Source organism: Canis lupus, chromosome 25 (genome assembly GCF_003254725.2).
Source record: "Canis lupus dingo isolate Sandy chromosome 25, ASM325472v2, whole genome shotgun sequence".
Taxonomy (NCBI): Eukaryota; Metazoa; Chordata; class Mammalia; order Carnivora; family Canidae; genus Canis; species Canis lupus.
This window is the reverse complement of record NC_064267.1, coordinates 39235167-39258681: the sequence shown is the minus strand read 5'-3', so window position 1 is coordinate 39258681 and position 23515 is coordinate 39235167. Positions and strand designations below refer to the sequence as shown.

At 38.7% G+C, this 23515-nt stretch overlaps 1 long non-coding RNA gene across 2 annotated transcripts in view; it reads left to right on the top strand.

Annotated features, from left to right (window-relative positions):
* The first annotated feature begins 757 nt into the window (after positions 1-757).
* LOC112669815 (uncharacterized) overlaps positions 758-23515 on the top strand; it is a 65027-nt gene continuing 42269 nt past the window's right edge. For both annotated transcript variants that reach the window (XR_007405938.1, XR_004817986.2), the window contains exons 1-2: positions 758-4883; positions 15133-15227. This is a non-coding gene — a long non-coding RNA (uncharacterized LOC112669815). The remainder of the gene's footprint in view (positions 4884-15132; positions 15228-23515) is intronic.

Below are 23515 nucleotides of genomic sequence, written 5' to 3'. Positions count from 1 at the left end.
AGCCCCGCCGATGGGGTCGGGCAGACTTTCTAGTTGCGGGGTGCGGGATGCCCGCGCTGCACCTGCTCGGTGGCTTAGCTCGCTGAGCCGGGCTTGCAGAGGCAGCGCGGTCCGTCCCCCCGTTAAGGAGCCAGGGGGCCGCGGGGTCGCTCCCGGTCCACCCCACGACGTGTTTACCGACTCGGATTCCAGCCCTGCTCTTTGCCGAGGGCTGACTCATGCTGCTTTCTGAGAAACTGGAGAAGTGGAGAAAATGCGGTGATTATTGTCCTTTTCTCGCCCGTGTTGCAGGGCCCGTGAAAACCAGGCCCGGTGGAGTCCTATCAAATTTAAGGCCGGTAAGGGCAAATCCAGATCAATTTTTAGGGCGCGATTATCTAAATGAGAAGGGTCGGATATCGCAGGGCTTGCTGCAAGCTCTGCTGTTGCTTCGACCGTCCCTTTGGAGGGGGTCGGGATTTTCCCCGGAGAGTGAGTTTATAGGCTGAGGAGGTGCCAACCTGTGGCCTGTCTGGCCTGGATCACCATGATCCATCATGAGGTCTCCTCGTCGTGGCAACTGAGGAAGCTGGAGGCGCTTATTTCTCCTCCTAATCTGAAGTTTAGCTGTGAAAATCCCTCTTTGAGGGGCATCAGTTGTTGTTGGTGGTGGTGGTGTTGTTTTTCCACAAGCCACACCCATGTTCAAACCCTCCTGGGTCTGCTCACCTGGGCTTGGGTAATCTGGTTCTTTCTTCTCTCCTTTGCAGGATTTGAGGTGATGAGGAATGTTTTCCATAATTAGACCAAAGACTGTTGAACACAAATCAGTATTGGCCATCGTTAACGGAAGACAGCTACGTTTGCTACGTTTGTCACTTAGGGAACGTGTAATAAGTAGATCCTACCCATGGGTGAAACCATAAGATAATGAGAGGACTGTGACTTACAATACTTCCTTCCTGGCACTCAGAATTGTCTCTTTCAAGATGTTTGGATGGGACACGGGCCACATGGGAGAGAGTATCCTGTTACTGTCTTCCCAGACTCCTGGAAGCTGGTCTTTAAAGAAAATGGTGCATTCTTCATTTAAACCCTGGCAGCATGCTTGGACCCTGCCTTGCTTTCTTCTTGTAGGAAATCAGATTACCCAGGATGGTAGCAAGACTTCGGAAGTGGCCTTCCACCACCCTGTCACTTGTGGCCTTTTGAAAACACTGTGTTTCTCCCATGCTTGGAAAACCCATGCGGCCGCAGAAGGCCCAGCATTCCAACCATACACACTGCCAGACACACTCAGTGCACATGGAGTTCTTGCAGGCCTTGATGGCTACACTGTGACATTTCTTCTGTCCCTGTGCTTCCTGCTGCCCTCCTTTCTCCCTTTTCACTGGGTTAATTCCTATTTTCCTTGTAGCCCTACATCAAACCCCCCAACCTTTCCTAAGCAGTGCTAGACACTTCCTTCTCACTTGGTCTCTTTCCCACACATCATTTTGTCATCATGTGCCATGTGATTTTTTTGCTCTGATCTTTGTTTGCTTTGGATCATTTGTTTTATGTGTCTCACTAGACCATGCATTCTTTGAGGATCAGGATGGTGTCCTATTTATTCACCTTTGTGAAGGTAAGTCATTCTTCACACCCCCCACCCCCGCCTATCTTCCATGCTGCCACCTGGCAGTCCCAGATGCACATAGGTGCTCAGTTAGTCTTGGTTACATTGACGAGTGAAGACATGAGTGGATAAAGCCATACTTATGATTGATCTTAAAAGGTTTGGGAGGACCAAGGCAGTCTCTAAATCTGTGAAGGGGACAGTGAATGCGGGGCATGGAGAAGAGGAGGCTCCTAAGCCCGTCTTCTGGGACTTTGCACTAACAGACTAAAATGGACTAGTGTCACCCTTTACCCATCATCTTCCTTTCCATCTATTTACTGCTACTGTGTTCAGGAAGGGCTCACGATAAGTGCGACAATGTAAGATGTTCATAGCAATGTCATCTTACCTCCCCTAAAAATTGCTGACTATGGTCCATTTTATCTAGTAGTTCACATTTACAAGTAAAAGATTTACCTTTGCTTCTAAATAAAATGCGGATTAATATATTGGTGCACCAGAGACACATATCAAGGCGCATGGTGCTTTTCTTCTTGGGCAGAAAGTAGTTATTTTTGATCCCATGGTGTTCTTGTGCTGGTCTGTTTTATCTTTCTTCTCCCTCTGCTCATCTCACAGAGCTATAGGCAAACTATTCCAGCAATTTTCAGGAATATTCAGAACAGTCATATAGAAAGGGGTGCTATGAAATCCCAGTTTTACAGGGGAAGAAAGAGAAGCTCGGAGGTCAGTAACTTACCCAAAGGGCACAAAGCAGGCCAAGTGACAAAGCTGGATTTCAAGCCCATTCAGCCTGGGTCCAGAGTCTCTGCTGTCAACTGCCGTGATAAGCTATCTCATACTCAGAAGTGTCCACACTCTATGGAGGACAAATTATTTATAAGGAGGGAAACCGAGCAGATAATTTACTGGATCCCTTGGTAATGCTCCATAAAAGGATAAAAAGGAGAGAAAATTAATAATTTCACTTGTAGTTCCAGACCCTGGTAAACTTGTTCATGTTCATATGCTCTGTAGCTCAAACTGAATAACTGAGTACTTTCTGAAGTAAGTAACCAGTTCTATGACTTGGAAAAAAATCTCTGACTCCACTTAACTCATGCAGAGGGCCATGGCATGAGGCCTAAATGCCCAGGAGTTTAAGTCAAGATACACTTACCTAGTAAAACTATTCTTTTGTTGTTTTACTCTTTTCCTTCCTGCTTGGAGAACTTTTAAAGTTTAAAGCTATCTACAAAATGTCATTTTGTCCCTAGAAAGCCGAGGTCATAGAGATACACGTCAGCTGTCAGAAGAGCCGCAAAGGAAGGTGATATTCTTTTATAATGGTTTCTGAGAAGAGAGGCCATCAGAGTGAAATCCAGTAATCCTGCATTTCTGATTTCATGTCTACTGAGAATGCTCAAACTTGAGTGCAGACCTTGGTAGAGTACTGATTGCTGAAAGGTAGCTCTGTCTCCTGGGGGATCTGGAATGAGATCTAGTAGAAAGTTTCATTCAAGTTGAATGGAAAACATAAAAGAGAGTGTTCTATGGGACTCAGAGGTCTGGCAATGATGGATTTACTCCATGTGTGAAAGACTGGAATAAGTGTTCTTCCCACGGTTGATTTATTAATTGGTTTATTAAGAAAGTCCTCCAAGTTAATATTTCACTACCTGCTTGAATAGAGTTATAAATTCCTAAGTAGCGAGTCCACAAATCAAATACAAATGGACACTCTAGTGCCCATCAAATGATGTTTTAACATGTATCTATATGTTTAGCTATAATCTAATAATTCCCTGAGAGTATTGTGCCTACTTTGAGTAGAATGCTGCATTTCAATTTTATTTTTAAATTTAGATATTTCTAAAGATGACCTGAATTAATTTATGGGGAAATTATTACACTCCTTCTTGGAATATGCCTAAGTCTATGGCATGAAATGCACCCATTTCTGAAAGGATTCCTTTAGTAATACTCTCTCATTTTATGAGATTCCATGGCACCATAGCATGACTGAATAAATTACCTTCTGGACACAGCCTAATTTCCCATAGTCCTAATTCTGAAAGATTTTTCAGATTTTTTTTTTCAGTAGGAGAAATCTTGTAAGATTATCAAATTCATGATTTTACTGATGAACAAAATTGTACCTGAACTATCTTAAAAGTGCTTCTTTTCATTAAAAAAAAAAAAAACAACACTATAGCAAATGAAAGGCATCTATTATATAACTCCCTGGAGTGGATCCCTCTCCTGTTAACTCAAATTTTCAGGAAGCTTGAATTCCTCCAATTCCATTTTAATGCCCCCCTCCCTTTTTTTTTTCTCTCTCATTCTGTTTCAGTGGCAATGAAGAACAGCTGGCCACCATCCTCTGTGATAATAACCTTCATATAGTGGAAACTTGAATGGTTTTGGACATGGTACTCACAAAAACATCTCCTTGCACATGATGTAGCTTATTTGGTATTTCCCCCTGTAAATAGCTAGATTCCTTATAGCCAACCCTTCCAGCGACCATCAAATTTTGGCTCTGTTCAGCATAATGCAAGCATTTTCTGCCCTGTCTATTCAGGAATGTCTTCCGAGGAGGTTTCACAATCAAATTTATTGTGTTTAATTTATGACATACAATGTAAGAAGAATGGAATGCTTTTCTGCTAGGATTTGCATCGATAATGAAAGGTTACCATAGTACCGGTCTGCTTTTACCAAATTTGCCAAATTCTGAAGGGAATGCCAATTAGAAAGCGGTCATGGTTCTCGCTGCGACAGATTGAGACCAATACCTGGTGGCGAGGACCCGTGGCTGTTGGCTGGACCCTACTTCTAATTGGGAAAGAAGGCAAACTGCTAGATCGAATAGTGTTTATGAAGTGATATCAATCATTCCAAGGAATATAGCCACACCCCAAGAAAGCTGAGGAAGTGATTCAGTCTTTCTGAGGTCATCTTTTCTATTAGTATCAGGGTAGCCAAAAGTCTGAAACCGGCTCACATTTTGCTCTCTTTAGGAAAAAACAACATTGATTTTAGAGGCTTTTGTTATGGAGGCCAGGGGGATTTTCCCACTGCCGCAAAGAGGAAGCTGGGCTTGGATGGGGAAGCCAGACATTTCTTGGCCTGAGTTTCTCACTTGAATGGGATTCCAGTTTGCCCCCTCCTCACCTCGCCAACCCCCAAGCAGCTCGAGGCCCCACCTCCTCCCTTGGACCATATGGGGAAGCTGGCTCAGTGGCTGTTATTCTACGGACTCCAAGTTCACGCAGCTGTTCATTCCCTGCTTAATGCACCGGTAATTACAGCAATGTGCTCTTCTCTTTTTCCAATCGTAACTTTTTTTCTAATGGAAAATGATTTGTTTTTAACAACTTCCATGCATTTTGTTCTTTAATAAGAAAGGGTGTCTTGTGGTACTGAGGGATTGAATTCTCTATAAAAAGCCAAAGTCTCTATATCAGTTTCCAGCTCCATAGGAGGGCTCCGTGGGACTAGCCAAAATTGGGGGGGGGGGGACTTAAGTGGGTGTAACTAACTTGATATGAATAGGTCAGTTGGGAAACAAAGCAAGCTCATCGCCTTCTGCACATGGAGGTGGTGAAAGAACATTTTTAAAAAATGCGAAACTGGGAAAAATCAAAAGTACAAATTGAGCTCTTCTTTCATGATCCAAATTCATGCTCTCACAGGATTTTTAAGACAAATATCTGAAGAGCTTTTCACTTATCTTAGTTCTATCTTTTGGAGCATGTAAATTTTCTGCTTTGATGGTTGGGTTTGGGTGGAGGACTCAAAAGATAGCAAGGGATGCTTCTTTCCCTTCAGCTATGCCAAGCTCTGGGGCACAGATCAAACACGTGTGTGTTCACATTATCATTTCATTTGTGGATAAAATATACCACCCTTGGAATCTCCGCCCTTGCAGCTCCCTAAATGGCATTGGGAATCATTGCAAGAGGATCATTTTTAAAGCAAAACTTTTCCAACTCATTAGAATACTTCGCGTTGGAGCTTTTATTAATATATATATATATATATATATATATATATATATATATATACACACACACATATGGCAACAGTTGTAGTGAAGAAAAGCAAATCAAATCCCTGTGTGTAAATGAAAATCCTAGTTCTATACAACACATAAAGCTAATTTGATCAGAAGGATAATAGCAAAATGAATGTTCCCTTTATATGAAAATTCAAAATTCAAAGAAGTTGGAAGCATGATAGACTATGCTTGCAAGTCGAATATCCCTCATTTGACATTTTAAGGATTCAGAGAATTTAAGATTTAGCTGAAGTTATAAAATAGTTACTCAGAGCCCCAAATCCTTCGGTGCTAAAATGTATCTATATCTTCGAGGGGCATTAATTTTATTACTTGCCTATTCCCTTTATGCTAATAACAGTGAGTAACAACCTGATTGTCAGAAACAACCTCTCTTCGGCTCTGCCCCTCTTATCTAGCTCCCCTTCCAGAAATCTTTTGGTTTTTCTTAGAAATTCCTTCAGAAATTTTATGACTCCAATGTGAGGAAATTTAAAATATTCATACTAGAACTTGGAAGTAAATGACTTCTAAATTTATAATAACATTGGCAAAACAATTGCTTTCCTTCGGAACCACTAGAGTCACAGCAGCAGTCAAGAAGTACTTTTGTTCTTCTGAAGTCTTTAGTTAGAAGCTCCACGTGTGGCCAACTACAGAGAGGGGGTCTGTGCTTCCTCCTCATGGACCTGGCTCATGAGTCTACATTTGATTTCACCCTCTAGGAAATCATTGTTTCCAGCTTTGTAAAAAGTAAAAATTCTATTTATTATATTTCAGCAAGCTTGGAGAATTAGGATCATCGGAATTAGTAGCAAGACTCTAATCCAGGTGTCCATTTTACCTCATATTCTATTTCTTCAGATGATTATATCAGTACCTTTGAGAAGATTTTATTTTTAAAGCTTTAAGTTATTTTGATAACCATTAGACCATCAAAACTATAAATATGGTCTGGTGAATGTCAACATAAGTAGTTATGTGATAAATAATTGTCCTCATCCTACTTACTCAGTCAGAAAATATTTTTTTTAACTTTTTCAGCTTTATTGAGGAATAACTGACAAATTTGTATACATTGAAAGTGTACAATGTGAAGATTTGGTATACATTCTAAAGGATTACCATAATCAGGTTTATTAACACATCCATCACCTTACAGTTACCTTTCATTATATGTGTGGTAAGAATTCTTAAATAATACCTTTTCTTTTGGCAATTTTAAAGTATGCAATATGGTATTTTTAACTGTAGTCACCATGCTGTATGTTGGATTCACAGGACTTACTGGTTTTCTAACTGAAACTTTGTATACTTTGACCAACATCTCCCCATTTCCTCTATCACTAGTTCCTGGCAACCACCGCAACCACCCTTTTATTCTCTGCTTCTATAAGTTCAATATTGAGTTCAATTTTTTTTTTTTTTTTTTTTTTTTTAGATTCCACATATGAATGATACCATGCAGTATTTGTCTTTCTCTGTCTGGCTTATTTCACCTAACATAATGTCCTCCTGCTTCTTCCTTCAACTTTATAGTCTTCCGAGAAGATCCGAACAATCAACAAATTAACCAAGTATACATAAAATATCAGGTGGTGATAAGTTCTATTGAGAGAAACCCAAAAGGAACTCTAGAACATGTTCCCCAGGAACAACCCAGCTTATGATGACAAATAACCTACAAATAAATGAACGTCTGAAAAGAAGGGATTGGAAAAGCAAGTCCTGGCATATTCAATCAGGGAATATTATGCAACAATGAAAATGAATGCGATACTCAATGTAACATTGTAGGTGGATCTTAGCAATGTCAATATCAGTGAAAATAAGTTCATAGATATTAAAAACATCTGATGCATTTTTCACGAAGTCAAATTCATACAACCAAACCATATACTTTTAAGGTGAAACACATAGATGTGTTTAATAATATAAAATAACTTTTTAAAGCTGTTAATATAAGATTTGGGATTGTAATTATTTTGGATGAAGGGAGAGCTTTCATGTTGCATGTTGGACTCATTCATTTAATTGTGTTATTTTGAAGGAAAACATGAAGGAAGAAAGGAAAGAAGGAAGGAAAGAAAGAAGGGAGGGAGGGAGGCCTTCTCATGAATTAATATTGAGTGTATGTCATGAACCCAGGATTATGATTAATCTGATTTTATGCTCCTGAGGTAAGGGTTGGGGAGAGTTATGGGGTAGTTGTTTGTAGTTTGTTTACTTGTTTTTTTGATAGAGTTGTTAAGGAAGTTCTCTGTAAGGAAATGACATTTGAGCAGAGACATTAATGGAGAGAAGCCTAAAGAACAAGGGTACTGCTGTAGCAGGGGGAAGGGGGAGTAAGAGAGAGGACCAGCAGCAGGAGGTGAGTCAGGGAGGTAGCAGAAGCAGGTCATCTTGGGCATTATAGGCCATGAAAAGCACTTTTACATTTACTCCAAAGGAAACGGAAGCCACTGAAAGGTTCTGAGTAGGAGTAACATCATATATTGTATATTTTGAAAGGAGCAATACATAATGCAGTAGTTGTAGTAGTTGTCCTGCTGTAGTGTGGGAATGAGTATACCAGCATTTTTCTGGCATAGTTTACATTTTGGGCTAGATAATTCTTTGCTGTAGAGGGTTTGCATGGTAGGATATCTAGCAGCATTCATGGCTTCTTATAGAGCTATAGCAACCCCAACCCACTTGTAACAACCAGAAACATCTGTAGACATTGTCAAGTGTCTCCTTGGGGCAAATTCTTTTCTGGTTGTGAATCAATGGAGGGCACCAAAGTTGGAAAAATATAAAAATATAGAAGCAGAGAGAGGAAGTAGGAAAATCTAGCTATATCCACTGGAGACCAGAGCTGTGACTAGGATAGCAGTGCGTGTTGTCCGTCCCCCTTTTCTTTTTCTATATTTTTTTTACTTTTTTATAATTCTCATTTTTTACATTTTTATAATTCTCATAAATTTTATTCAGCTTCAATGAGGTATAAATTACAAATAAAACTGTAAGATATTTTAGGTGTATGTCATACTGATTTGATACATGTAGACTTTGTGTAGAGTCTTCCCATCTAGTTAACACCGCCATCACCTCACATATTTACCTTGTGTTTGCGTGTGTGTATGTGTGTGTGTGTGTGTGTGAGAGAGAGAGAGAGAGAGAGAGAGAGAGAGAGAGAGAGAAAATATTGAAGTTCTACTTTCTTTGTAAATGTCAGTAATACAATACAGTGTTATCAATGATAGTCACCATGTTATGCATTAGATCCTCAGACCTTATAGCATCTTATAGCATGGCCTCCTCTTTTCTAAACACACATTTTCACAGCTTGGGTTTATACCCACATGCCTGGAATTTCTACAATTTGAGAATACTTGGAAACCCCCAAAGATGTGATGTCAAAAATTCATTCACATGCAAAACAAATATTTTCCAGGTGCTCTAGAAATGGTATATTTGAGCATGAAATCATCCATATGGAGGTTCTTTAAGAACTAGATCTTAAGCTATCCATTTCTTTTTCCATTGGTTTTGTCAAGCCTGGTGACTCATTTTCTGACTCACAACCAGATGAGTTCTGAAGACCTGAAATAAGGACCTCCTCTCTGCCTTAGCTTTGGTCAATCTGAAAGTAATCTTACTGACAACACTTTTAACACAGACCCCCATATAAAGTAAATATCAGAGGCATACTGCTCATCCTTAAATGTGTACTTCTGAGGGCAAGTTTCTTTCAGAAGGCACAGGAAGCCATGACAGAGATCATCAGAGAATCAGCTTTGCACCCAAACATGGTAGGGCAGAGAGTCAGATGAGAATTGTGTTTTGTGCAGGATGTTGAGCAAAAAGACCAGGTCCTTGACATCAGTATCACAGGACTTAAGGAATATTGTAGAGCATGCAACAGCAGAGCCAGAGAGCAGAGTTGACAACAGGAGCCTTGAGTGCTTTCCCCTGAGGACTGTATTCTGTTCTCACAAAGGCCAGGCATCTGAAAGGTAGAAATGTAAACACAAGGACACTGAGCGGCCTTTGGTCTGAGAGTGAGCCGCACAAGCTTCTAAGTAAACAGTTTGAGGATTTCAGAGTGGTATTAGGAAATGGTTTTATAGGAAAGACAAATCATCCAAATGCAGAAAATGCAACTCTATGGAAGCAAATCTAACTTCCTTCTCTTACAGGGATACTGTAATTAAATCTTTCAGGCCAGAGGGTTAGAAGCTCCTGCTGCTGAGGGTCTTAGCTCGTGCTCATCACTGGTGGTTTACCAGATGACATTCTATGCCAAGTCTGACATGCTAAGGTAGCCCTGCCTTGAAGAGGAGATCACAGTGCACATGGGGGAAAGAGCCTGGATGAGATTGTTTTCATCTGCAGGGCTTAATTCTTCATCCCTCATATTCAAAGCCAAAATCAAAAGCCCACACCATGCTTGATTTTTCCAAAATAATGACTAATATAACACCAAAAAGAGCTGTGTCAACACACCTTTGAGAAGTAGGTGGAAGGGCATATGTCGTCATAGCATAACAACAAGGAGTAATTATACAAATATTAAATGTTATTGCCACTAGCTAGAGTAGCTCTATGCAATGAACTGACTCAAGCACAGCTCATAGTGTGATCAAAATGCAGTTTTACCTTTATTTATCTATTGATTTATTCAGCTGCCCACTCATATTTCAAAAGTATAATTAGTGACAGTAATGCCATCTATCCTCAATGAAAACCCCAAGAAGTCCTTGAATCTTCTACTCATTCTTGGTCCTTTGGTAACTTTATATCATGCAGTCCTAATTTAGAAAAATGGAACATCCTACACAAAAGATTAATCAAAACTGTAGCTCGTTATCCACAGCAAATATAAAATCTTCCTTCCCAGCTTGGATCTGCTTCAGACTGGAAACAAAGGGAAAATGCCAGTGTAGGCAGGGCATGGAATACATCTGATGCATCTCTATTTTTTATAGTGCATCCTTCTTCCAACAGCCAGTGTCTATTTCTCAGGTCGCAGCAGTGGGGAAGACAGAGGTGGTCTTGAGCTCGGCTTTCCTTAGCATGCTTCAAGTTTTCTGGGTTTAACAGATGATTAAGGTTGAATTTTTTTTTTTTTTTTTTACTTCAAGAGTCTTCTGTACGGGTGTGCAGAACAGCCCACTCCTAAAATCCCCTCGACCTGGGTGGATGCTTTCCTCATTATGATGGTAGACTGTAAAGCTTTGTGATTCGTAGGAACATGGCATTCATTTCTATCTTCCCCCATAGGTATCCTCAGCCATCTAGTTGGCCTTGTTAGAAGGACTTGAGGGCTCCACCTTAGTTCTCTTTTCCGTGTCACATGGGTAAGTGAGACACATGTGCACTGTTACCCCAAAACTCTGGAGTATAAGCAGGTCCACCTCAGGGCAACTACACCTGTTCTCCTGCCTCAGGCTGCCGTATCCTCCTCACTCATGAGTCAAGCAGAGCCCACATTTCACACGTTTCAGAGCTATCTGCGTCATCATGTGGTCATCCCTAAGTAGGCTTGAAACAAACAGGGTATCCCCAGCCTATTTCCTAAGGTAGTTTTGAAGTATGTTCTTTTTCTATCCCCTCCGTAAAAACTTTTTTTATTCTCGAAGTTAACAAAGAGATGCAAGGATCATGCCACAGCTTCTGACCTATTTCCTTTACAAAATCTGTTTATGGTAAACGCTTTCACACATACTTCGCTATCTGATGTTAATTTTCTAAAGATCTCATTCAAGTTCTGTCAGGAAAAGCCCCCATTTTAACTTTCTGTTGAATTTGTGAAAGAAATTGTGCATACATACAATTGTAAAGAAAAGAAAGTTGATTTTCTGTGTTCTCTGTCCTTGGCCTTCCCATATGCTCATTGACACATCCACCTCTCATTTTTATTAGTTCTTTTCACCAGAAAGGATAGAACTCATGATGCCTAACACAAGACAGTGCAATCACCAGTACCACCATGACCTCAAGCAGTAGACTTTCTAAACCTTTTATCTCCACTAAAATTTTTTATCACAAGACACTTACTCAAAAGACCCACCACTGCACAAGCCAGAAGACAGCTCTTGAGTGTCCCTCTTGTGCCAGCACTGTGTAGAGTTCTAACTGCAGAAGGTGACAAAAGCAGTTCCCTGTACCAGAAGAGTTCAAGGTTTTATTCTAGTTATTTTTATTAGAATACAAAGCAATGCATGGTTTTGCCAATATGTTTGATCTAATGAAAACTTATTGTTTGTAAGAGCTGGGTATTTTATATATTTATATATATATGCAAAATGATGTTGGTCAGAACAACTAAGCTTAAGGATTGAGTGGAAGTATATGGAGTGGAACAGGGAAGAACATGCTCCTTTAAGTCACAGATAAGCCAATGTCCCCAAAAGGATCCTTGTTTACTACAAACCATGAGAATTTTTAACTCCTTGGTATTTGTATTTTCTTTCCTGACATAACATCAAAGACATGAACATTTCTACACAAACCCCCATTTGGTACAGTTCATCAGGAAGAGCTGTATCTACTACCAAGTAAATTTTATATCTATCTATCTATCTATCTATCTATCTATCTATCTATCTATCAAGATATCAATATCATGGATTATATTATTATTATATTGTATCAATATAATGGAATATACTAAAAATCACTCTTTTAAGGAATTGTTATTTACCTTTTAATCCCTTATATCATCTTAAATTCCAGCATTAGTAACTCAGAAAATTTAGCAACCACTGGCCCATTCATTATTAGAGAAAACATTATAAGCTCATTTGGATTGACGTATTAATTGTTGATTTTAAGGTTAATGGTTGACATTAGTTTCCCTTAACCTCCCAGGATAACATTTGCATTTTATGCAAAACCCCTAAAATGTCCTTAAACCTGAAGGACTTGGTTAGATAAACAGTTGAGCAATGATAGCAAAGCCAGCTATGGAGATTTTTTGATAGAATAACTATGAGTATTAGCTAATCCCCACCCCTCACTCAAGAAATACATCTAAATCTTATGTTGGTACTTTGGGACATTGACACAAAGCATCAGCATAAAAATGAAAACCAAGGTTCTTTGAAAGATAGCTCTTGAGTGTGCCAGGGAGGGAAGGCTAGAGGCAGAAGCAGACTCCCCACTGAGCAGGGAGCCTGATGCAGGACTTGATCCCAGGACCCTGGGATCATGATCTGAACTGAAGGCAGATGCTTAACCAACTGAGCCACTCAGGTACCCTTAAGTTGTTTTTTTGTTGTTGTTGCTTTTATTTTTATTTATTTTTAGATTTATTTATTTATTCTGGGGGGAAGAGGCAGAGGGAGAGAGAATCTCCAGCAGACTCCACACCAAGCAGGGAGTCTGATGTGGGGCTCAATTCCACAACTCTGAGATCATGACCTGAGCTCAAATCAAGACTTGGATGCTCAATCTATTGAGCCACCCCAACACCCCCAGGATATTGAATTTTTAGGATATAATATTTTTAGCTTTGAGTCCATTTTCCACTTTGAGAAATTATCTCATTATGTATTGCTGAACTAGGGACAAGATGTCCAAAACTTAAAAAAAAAAAAAAAAAAAAGGGATCAAGAATGTCCAAGAATTGATAAAACTCCATCTGGTCTTGTCCCTATGATGTGGCTCCTCCCTAGAGAAAGTCCCAAGATGAACTCTCTCCTCCTTGTACTGCTTTCCCACTACAAGCTGGTAAAATGTAGGATGCCAAAAAAGGATCTGTCCTTCCTTGCCCTGCTGAACCACATCGGAACCTGCAGCAGGAGGAAAATTGTTCCTTATATATCTTAATCAAGATATTCTCCCATGATTTGAACTAAGGGGAAAAAGTTAACAAAAGCCCTACAATCAAAACAATGACTTTATATATAAAGCTCTGAATTGCCCAATCTGTTTGTTCACCATTGTCAATCCTCAGAAACCAGCCAGTGGTGGAAGCCAGCAATTCAGAATCAGGGGCTGATTGGAAAAGGATTGTTCCCATTGCCCAATAATACAGGGTCATAAAACAAACGACAGCCTGTCTTGATTTAAAATTCTGATATATGAGTCAACATGGATTTTCAAAAACACTGCAATAAAGTGTTACTTACCTTGATTAGTGAATTTTTTGAAGACTCCTTATTTTTCATCTGAAGTGAGTACATAATTCACCTCATCTTAATTCTGGATCCTAGTTTTGTTGCCATCTGAACATATCTAGATCCATAGAGGACAAAAATCAAAGCTTGCCCACAGAACCAAACAGTGTCCATCAATGGATATCTCATGGTGGATCTATAGAAGATGATGCCTTTTTTGGTAACTAGCAATACACATCTTATAATGAATGAGAACTTCGGATCCTTCTTTGTCAGACTTACTGGTCAGAAAATGGTCAGAAAGAACTGAAAGCAGGTGGCCAAATTGGCTGTAAAGACTTGAAAGGCAATTTAGATTTTACCCAGTTTATATGTATATTTAATTTAAAATATGATATATATAATACAAAATATAACATTATATATATATGTATTAACAAATTTGTGGCAGAGTAATTTTCAGAGATGAGTCAAGAGTGAAGTTTCTCTATTTCTGACCCTAATTTAGGAATTTCTTTCTTTTCTGAGCTGCTGGTGCCAAATTATCTGATAAGTATCTTATGTTGAGCACAGGCCAGAATTCTGAAGTTTTCCAGGCAATTATTTTCCAAATGAAAAGAAAAAAAAAGGAAACTAAAGATCTAAATAATTAATAGAGCATTGGATTGGCTGAAACACCCTCTCCAAATATTTGATATAGAAAAATGCTCAGAATGGAGATGTGTCAATCAAGAATTCGGAATCCATGGATGTTACCAAGGAACATTTTGGAACAGGCATGGCTGTTTTCTAGAATGACAATACAGAATAGTGAAGATGATACCACAAAAACTGCTTCTATTGTTATGCTCGTTTTTTTTTTTTTTTTTTGCAAATCTACCATCCATTTAGTAATTTAAACTTTTACTATAACCATCTACTTTTTCAATATACTTATTTTTAGTAGTTATAATCGTCTCTTTAAATTTTTTTAAAGATTTTGGTTTTGAATATAGTTGATATTTTTAACTGTGATAAAAAAACACATAACATAAAATTTAGCCTCTCAACCATTTCAAAGTGTAAAGGTGAATAGCGATAAGTGTATTCATGTTGCTGTGTAACCAGTCTCAAGAACTTTTTCATTTTATACAAATGAAACTCTATACCCATTAAACTACAACTCTTTATTTTCCTCTCCCTCTAGCCCTTTCTAACCACTGATCTAATTATTAGTTTCTTTGAATTTGAATATGCTAGATACTTCATATAAGTGAAATCATACAGTATTTACATTTTTGTGACGGGATTATTTCACTTAGTATTACGACCTCAACGACTATCCATGTTGTCAGCATGTGTCATAATTTCCTTCCTCTTCAAGGCTAAATAATATTTCATTGTAGGTGTGGACCACATTTTGTTTATCCATTCATCCATTGATGGACACTATGTTGCTACAACCTCCAGACTATTGTGAATAGTGCTGCTATGAACATGGGTATGTAAGTACGCAAGTAACACTTCCAGATTCTGTGCTCAATTCTTATGGATATATATCCAGAAGTGATATTTATGTCTTCTTTGGTGAAATATCTATTCAAATGTTTTGTCCATTTAAAAATCAAGTTCCAATGAGTTTTAGTATTTATCTTAAATGTACTTCTCAGGTTCTGGTTTCTGAATTTTGATAAGAATAGTATATTGTCTTTAGGCATGGAAGTCTTACTGATAGAAGAACAAATCAAATGGAAGATGGCCAGAACCTAGAACTCAGACCGGAATAGGGAAGATAGTCCAGAGAGTATCAAAACTGAAAAGGAATCAAAAATTGAAAAGTCTTCAGTTATTATAGGAAAGGGTAGCAGCAAAGAATCAGAAGGTAGAGTTACAGAAATGTAAGAAGAAAATAAACCCATGGATTATATTAATTAATTTTTATAGTGTTATTCTTTGATATTTTTAAAGTTATATATGATACTAGATGGCAAGAGGTTGGTGGGCAGCCTGCTTTTCCTGGTCACAAGGTTTCCTGGTACAGTAGCCATAGTGGATGCTCAATAAACATTTGTTAAGTGGAAAAAGGAAGAGAGGTAGGAATAAAAGGATGAGAAAGAATGAAGGAGATAGGAAGGAATGGGGGAATAAGGCAAGAAGGAACACACAAAACTGAAGAGTGATTTCTTTGTTGAGTTTGACAAGAACACAGTTGAATTACCTTGTTAGGTAAAGTAGATCTGAAGATTTTCACAAACAATGTGGAAGAATGATCTTTCTTCTTGTAATCTATAAGTAGTGGGGATGGATGGACATTTGAGGAGAAGCTTAGGGATTAGTCCTTAGAAAACTTACAACACTTTCAAGCAGTTTCCATTCACATTTCTAAAAGAAGAAGATTGGGGGGATCCCTGGGTGGCTCAGTGGTTTAGCGCCTGCCTTTGGCCCACATCCCAGGATCGACTCCCACGTCAGGCTCCCGGCATGGAGCCTGCTTCTCCCTCCTCCTGTGTCTCTGCCTCTCTCTCTCTCTCTCTCTCTCTCTCTGTCTATGATAAATAAATAAATCTTTTAAAAAAAAGAAGAAGATTGGTTGGAATCATTTATTCATGTGGCCATACATTTATAAAGTTGAAGGTACTCAGAGACTCCCTAATCCAATGTCTTAATTGAAGATGCAGCTGTATTGAGAGATTCTCTGCTGGCATTTCCAACATAACTCTTTTAAATCCAAACTGTAAAATATCTCTCTATTAGAATGATCAGAACTAACATTTACTTAGTGCTGATCATATGTGCAGACACCTGTTCTAATTTGTTTTCCTCTTTCTCTCTCTCTCTCACGCACACACACAAATAAAGACATTTAATACTCACAAGAACCCAAAGCACAGCCCAATTGTACAGGGGAAGAAACTAAAGAATGAAAAGATGCAGTAACCTGCTCGGTAGACCCAGAATTCCAAGTTCAGGCCAAATTGCTCCAGACATCGTGTCTACCCTGCTCCATTGCACTTGCTGCTTATATTTTACCTATTTATGTCCATGTTTGTTTTTGCTCCTAGAATGGTGGTTTTTAAATGGGAGATTCTTAGCAAGTCTGGAGACATTTTTTTTGGTGGCCATGACTTGAGGATGCTACTGTCAACTAGTGCGGAGAATTCACAGATTCTGCCAAACATCTAAAAATGAATGAGGGAGTTCCTCATAACAAGGAATTATTCAGCCACAAGCATAAATAATGCCAAGGTTGGGAGACACTAGAATATGACACACTAAAGGGCAAAAAGAATGGTGCCTTTCTATATTTGTGTCATATCTGGAACAGACTTGGATGAAAATAAATGTCTATGGTTAGAAGAAATAACTTACCAAATTTGTTAAAGGGAAGGAGTTAATAATAATTATTATTAATAATCAATAAGACACCAGTCAGCTCTAATCAATTAACTGATACCTCCATCCTGAAAATATATATATTTAGGGATATATATATACATATATATGGATTAGCAAATATATGCACTGCCTTTTTCTGTCCCTTAACTGCATAATTCTATAGTGTGAAATTTGCCCTTGCTAGAAAACAAATCCAGATATATATGGGGTAGATTACAACACAACTGTGTTTGGATATTTTGGGGAAAAAAAGGTAAGCAACATACTAAACATGGTAGAGTTTTACAAATATGATGAATAGATGGAAATGCAATATTTGTGCCCTTTAAGACCCATTGCAAGGGAAATACACATTTATAAAATTCTACAATGAGGGAATTTTATAACTAACAATTGGGGCCAATAGCACATCATATCGTAAGAAGGAGATAAAATCTTACACTAATAACTATTGGGTATGTGCTCTTGCAAAATCCTTTGTGCTTGTAAAACAAAAGACACAAACTCGGATTCCTTAGAGTACCCCAGTCTGAAGGTCAGGTTTCTTGGTGTTGAACCAATCAACACAGAATCCTCACTAACTCAGAGAGAATAGCATCTTCTCTCTCCTTTGCTTTCACTGTCTACTAGTAAGATGCCCTGCTTGCTCTCTCCGTGGGAATGCTAAAATAAAAGTGCTACACAAAGAGTGATCGCTTCAAACAGATATCATCTCTTTCATGGACTTTCAGAAAACAGGCCGCCAAGATACACTTGTGAACTAGCTCCCTGAGGGACAGAAGTAGATGTTCTGACAATACTAGTAAGGTACCACTTGATTTAACAGGAGTCGGGGACTCTCGGAAGCCTTTAGCGCCCTGCCAGGATGCTTCTTGCTACTGAGGAGTCTCTCTGGTTCAGAACCTCTTTCTTTGTTAAATTTAACAACAGTCTTACCTCACAGACTCCTTTCACCTGTTCCATCTTCATAGGATTTTTGATAGGATTTTTCCTGTTTTCCTGAAATCAGGATCTAGGGCTCAAAGTTGGGGGCAAAGTGAGTCACAGAGAGTCAGAGTCTGCAAAAACAGGAAACACCCAACCTATTACAATCAGGTCCTCACCCAGCCTCAGTGAGCATAAGCCAACCACTAGCAGGGAGAAGGTTTCTCGGAAATAACAAAAAAAGTAATGAAACATATTATCAGGAACTGAAGGGTTTGGGATTCTCATATACTAAGCTAAGATAATAAGACAATATGTTATCTTTTGTCTTAGAAATTCTGAAAATGCCCCAAAGTAGTCTCCTCTGATCATTGTGGACTAAACAGCCCTTCAAAGGACCTCATGAGGCTATCATAGGCTCACCTGGATACCTTTTGCAATTAACCCTAAATAGAGCCATGGAAGCATCTCCATAAGGACCTGTAGTTCTGGGGAAGAGTTTCACCTTTATCTGTCCCTGAAAACACAGGTTTGAATCCCAAGCCCACTTAGTTAGCTTTTCTTTCAAATGCCCGACTGTGACATTTTCATAGGAGCATATCATTCTGAGAGTTCCCTTTATTACACTTCATTGTATTCAGATCTAACAATATGATTTCTTTTTATTTTCTGAAATCTGTGGTTTTTTTCTTAAAATAGTATTTTTATGAAAACCGTTAGTATTTCTAGTTAGAGAGGAGGACAACAATAACCAAAGGACCACATTGCAGGTATGTAAGGAAACAATATGTTTTATGTGTGTCTGATATAATTATTTTTATGATAATGCTTTTAACTGGTAATGGCAGTTTCATATCAATGATTCATATCAACGATTTGCAAGATCTGTTGCCTTTAAGTATAATCTGTCTCATAACCAGAATAAATCCCAAATAATTGTGCAGCTCACCATCACTACTGCCACAGTTGTACTGCCCCTAGCTCACTGTTCCAGCTTCCCAACTCCACCATCACTTAGTAAGGCCACTTCAATAGTCTTGATACACTACTTTCACACTTTCTCTAGTCAATTCATTCCCCATGTGGCAGCCATGTTGTTCTGATCACTCGTGGTTCTTGTGTGAAACCCTTCAAAGACCTTGACCTTTTTCCAAGAAAAAATCCAAATTTAAAAATACAACTTGCAATGTGTTTCAAGACTTGCCCCTTCCCCAGCCTCATATTTCACCCTCCACATACCTACATACTTGGCTCAGCCCTACTGGTCATCTTTTGATTCTTTCAGTTCTCCAAAAGACTGCTGCATATACTCTGTTTTCTGTGTAGGATACTCTTCTCTCTGGTTTTTTGGCTTATTCACATTTACCTTTCATATTGTAACTTACATGCAACTTCTTCCAAAAGTTCTCCCTTGACCAATCCACCTCAACTATCGGTACTATATTATTCTCTTTCCAAAATGCCCTGAATTTCCCTTTAATAGCCCTTCTAATTACAAACTGAAAAATTTTAAAAGCCATTTAAAAAAACTGTTAAGATTCAAATTCTCCTGCTAGAGTTATTATCCTGAGTGCATTTGGTGCACTATAAATGCATAATACATCTTTGTTAAGTATGTGGGGAAAATGATCAAATAAATAAATTTGTGATATAACTTGTTCCTTTAATACTGAAATGGAATAAGCACATCCTAGTGCCAGCAGTATACTAAAAAGTATAATCTTTTAAGTGATTTTCAATTGTCAGGCATTCTTGTCTTTCACCTCTAAATAGACATGTATAAACATGAATTACAAGCTATCAAAGCACTCATAAAATGATAATTCCAATCAGTTAGGTGACTTGTCTGCACAAGTCTGACTCACTTATATTTGAGACCTTGGTGACCCTTTAGATGAAAAGAAATAGAATATAGTGGAGGAAGTATCTGATGCTCCAGTGGGGTCATACAGGATCTGAATGAGACTGGTTGGTATCTGATGCTGGAGAAAAGTGGAGGCTGAGTAGATCTGACTGGACACATAGACACAGGAGGTGGATTTAGCCAGACACTAGATGGAAGCCTAAGAATTAATCATAAATATTGTGACACAGAATGCCAATGTTGAGTAAACAAAGGCAAAAGCCTAGACAGCATTCAGCAGGTCTGCTGGAACAGCATTTACTAGGATAAAGTAAAAGGAACGGGAGCATTAGCAGGAGGGTGGGTCCTGTGTTGCAAACTTGCAGTTAGCAGATCTAGCATTAGACTCTAAAAGAAGAACATTAAACTTTGGCCCATGAAGTTTGTAAGCACTAGCTTCCCTCTGATATGATCAGAGGTTGGAAGCAACATCAGTGTCATGTGGCAGATTTTTGGTTCCTGCCTAATTCCACAGGCTCAGCCTGTGTGGTTGCAGCAATCCCAGTTCCTACTGTGGTGTAATCAGTGGACTAGACACAAGCCTTGTGGATATAATTCACGTGAACTAGTGGATGCTTAACCTAATCCACCACCTCAAAAACTCTTCCTAAACTGAGTGTCTTTAACAATTGACCGTGGGTATAACCATGATCACTTTGTGAGTGGCTAATCTGCAAAGAGTCAGTCTTGGACAAGTTACTCAACTCTTGGCCATCAGTAGCCATGCATTTCCTCTTCTTTTTGGACACACAATCAGATGTTCTCATGAGGTCATTTGTGGCCATGTTACTGAGCTTTGGCCTAGAATATTGACAGAAGTGTCATACATCATTTCTAGGACTGATTTCTACAAACTCTTGGCTGTTCTTCCACCTTTCCTCATTGTCTGTTAACTGTATGGGATCTAGTGGAAAATACCAAAGGCCTAAAAGGTAAAGGAGCCATATAATTGAAGGATCCTGGTCTTGGAAAGACTGTACAAAACTAAGTCCCCTGCTAATACCCGTTGGACTTGATATGAGCAAGAAAAAAAACAACAGGGATTTATTAAACCATTGGTATTTAGGGAGGGGTATATTGCAGCAGCTAATGTTATATAACCTGATGAATAAATATATAAAATAAGAACTACATCATCAGAAAGAAGTAGAGAGCTAAGATAGAACTGAAGCACATGAAAGATCGAAGCCCACTTTTTGCAGATGAACAGATTCTATGGGACAAAAACACTGTTAGTGTTGTTCAAACATCTGCATCTCACACTTCCTTCTTAATCCCTCCAAGGCAGAGAACAAATCTTATTGAGTTTTGCAGCCTCAGCACTTCACAGGAGAAGTTTCAGCAATGTAAGTTGAGAGTACTCACTCAGAAGCATTTGCAAGTATCAGTGTCGACTGGTTTTGGAATGGGTAAGATACTAAGTGAGGTAACTGGGAGAGAAAAGAGAAAAGAGAAAGATGTTTCTATGTGAAAAATTAAAATAGAATGATATAATTGATATTAAGTAGATGGTTCCTCTGTAATGGGGTTAGAAGTCAGGGAAGGCATCAAACAGAAGGTGACCCCTGAGTAAACAAAAGGAGCCAAAAGCCCTGAGAAGAATATTTTTAGTGGAGGCAGCAATATTGCAAAGGTCCTAAGGCAGAGACAAACTTGGCAAGTTTGTTTACTCAAAAACCATCTAGTTAACATCAATTATATCATTCCATTTTAATTTTTCACATAGAATTTACCACTTTGTGTGTGTATGTGTGTGTTTATTGTTTTCTGTCACCTAAAATGTAAGCTCCATTAGTGTTAGGAGCTTTCCTATCTTTTCCTTTCAATATCCCTGGTGTCTAGAATATTGCCTGGTGATAATAAATATTTGTTGAATAACTATGTGAAACTATGTCAGGGAACTTTGCTCCTGCTCAGCTGACAGTGGAGATCTAACATCAGGCTGAAGAATCTGGACTTTATCCTGTAGGTGATGGGGGTTCAAAAGAGTTGTAATCCAGAGAGTGACATGATAAGAGCTGCATTTTAAAAATGTACTCTGGGAGCCGAATGGAAGATAGATTGTAGAAAGCAGAGCTGGAGGCATGGTAATTAGTTAAAAGATGATAATAATAGCCCAGACAAAAGATTAAACAATAAGAATATCAGTGAGAAAGAAAGTGGAACATAATGCGAGTGGCTGAGGAAAGAAAAACAATAGCCTCCTTAGGACTCATCGGGTGTGGTGAACAGTGTATAGGAAAGAAGGGAAAATGAAGCCCAGGCTTTTACTTGGATAATTATGGATGTAGGTGTGCTGGATGGGGAACAAGTTTGAGAGAACACAATAATGGATTCAACTCAAACAGTCTGAGTAAAAGTGCTAGCAGGACATGTAGTTTGAGGTGGGAAAAGGCAGTTAAAGATGTGAAGTTGAAACGGAGAAAATAGATAAGAACTGAAGGTAAAAATTTGTGAGTCATCTGCCTGGAGGTGGTAATGAAGTACTGGGCAGGGATGAGGTCAGCCAGGAAGAATAAAAATCTTGACTTGAGAGCAGCATGTCAGAATCACTCGAGGTGCTTCTTCAAGTTAGACACAATCTCCTTCCTCCAACTTAGCTTTAGAAATGTAATTTTACTGCTGCATATTGGGGTCCTCAGTGTGCTGGGCTTGAAAGTGCTTGAGAATCACTGGGTTGGGAATGATACATGATGACCAGCCAAAGAACCCTAGAAATGAAAATGATTTTAAGAGTTGGCGCACAAACAGGGACTTAGGAAAGCGATCAAGATGTATCACTGCAAGATGTAGGAGAATAAATAGAAGCAAAATAAAAAAAGACAAAGAAATATCCCTGAAACTGTGGGTCTTGAAGAGTTCATGAAGCAAGAGTGGTCAACGGCACAGATACCAGTAAGTCAAGCAACATCAACACTTGGGAGTCACTATTGAAATTGACAATTGGTTCATTTATGATCTTGGTGAGACTAATCAGATTTTATGGTGAATTTATCAGAGAATAGAAAGTAAAGAACTAGAAAAAAAATGAATTATGCTTTGTAACTCTTTTAAGAAGCTTGGGCTGTGAAACATGTGGATGACAAGGCAGAGAATATCCAAGCATGATAAAAAGTAGTTTTAATGACTTATCCAGAAAGAGAAAATAAGAAAACAGTCCCATCTGCAATTGCATCAAAAGCAATAGAATACCTGGGAATTTTAACCAAGGAAGTGAAATATCTGTACACTGAAAACTCTAAGACGCTGACACAAATAAATAGAGAGATAGTCTGTGCTAATGAATTGGAAGAATTGAAATTGTTGAAATTGTCCACACTACCCAAGGCAATCTACAGATTCAATGCAATCTTTATCAAATTTGCAATGGCATATTTTCACAGAAGTAGAACAATCTTAAAACTTGCACAGAACAGTGAAAGACCTCAAATAGCCAAAGCAATCATGAAAAAGAAATAAAGCTGGAGGTATCACACTCTGATTTCAAACTATATTACAAAACTATGGTACTCAAAACGCTAGTATTGGCATTAAAACAGATGCATAAACCATGTCATCATGGGTTT